The sequence below is a fragment of the Cucurbita maxima genome, unplaced genomic scaffold, assembly GCF_002738345.1.
Source record: "Cucurbita maxima cultivar Rimu unplaced genomic scaffold, Cmax_1.0 Cma_Scf04310, whole genome shotgun sequence".
Taxonomy (NCBI): domain Eukaryota; kingdom Viridiplantae; phylum Streptophyta; class Magnoliopsida; order Cucurbitales; family Cucurbitaceae; genus Cucurbita; species Cucurbita maxima.
Window position 1 is genome coordinate 1 of NW_019276326.1, and position 706 is coordinate 706.

Here is a 706-nt window from a genome sequence, read left to right on the forward strand (position 1 = left end):
ATTTTGTGCGCATGGCATGTCGGGTGCGATCATACCAGCACTAATGCACCGGATCCCATCAGAACTCCGCAGTCAAGCGTGCTTGGGCGAGAGTAGTATTAAGTTGGGTGACCACTTGGGAAGTCCTCGTGTTGCACCCCTTTTTTTCATTCAATTTCTCCCAGTTCTTTTCTTCCTTTCTCTACAAATGAGAACCTCCCCCGCTCACGCCCATCGCGTTTCGATCATGCCGCCCCGCATGCGTTAAATCCGATTTTGTGCGCATGGCATGTCGGGTGCGATCATACCAGCACTAATGCATCGGATCCCATCAGAACTCCACAGTTAAGCGTGCTTGGGCGAGAGTAGTACTAAGTTGGGTGACCACTTGGGAAGTCCTCGTGTTGCACCCCTTTTTTTCTTTCAATTTCTCCCAGTTCTTTTCTTCCTTTCTCTACAAATGAGAACCTCCCCCGCTCACGCCCATCGCGTTTCGATCATGCCGCCCCGCATGCGTTAAATTCGATTTTGTGCGCATGGCATGTTGGGTGCGATCATACCAGCACTAATGCACCGGATCCTATCAGAACTCCGCAGTTAAACGTGCTTGGGCGAGAGTAGTACTAAGTTGGGTGACCATTTGGGAAGTCCTCGTGTTGCACCCCTTTTTTTCATTCAATGCCCCGCATGCGTTAAATCCGATTTTGTGCGCATGGCATGTCGGGTG

At 50.7% G+C, this 706-nt stretch overlaps 3 non-coding genes across 3 annotated transcripts; all 3 read left to right on the plus strand.

Annotated features, from left to right (window-relative positions):
• Window positions 1–21: 21 nt before the first annotated feature.
• On the plus strand, window positions 22–140 carry LOC111475985. Its single transcript, XR_002716827.1, has one exon. It is a non-coding gene; the product is annotated as a 5S ribosomal RNA (ribosomal RNA).
• A 133-nt stretch (window positions 141–273) lies between these two features.
• Window positions 274–392, plus strand: LOC111475986. Its single transcript, XR_002716828.1, has one exon. It is a non-coding gene; the product is annotated as a 5S ribosomal RNA (ribosomal RNA).
• Window positions 393–525: 133 nt separating this feature from the next.
• On the plus strand, window positions 526–644 carry LOC111475987. The gene has a single exon (XR_002716829.1). It is a non-coding gene; the product is annotated as a 5S ribosomal RNA (ribosomal RNA).
• The last annotated feature ends 62 nt before the right edge of the window (window positions 645–706 follow it).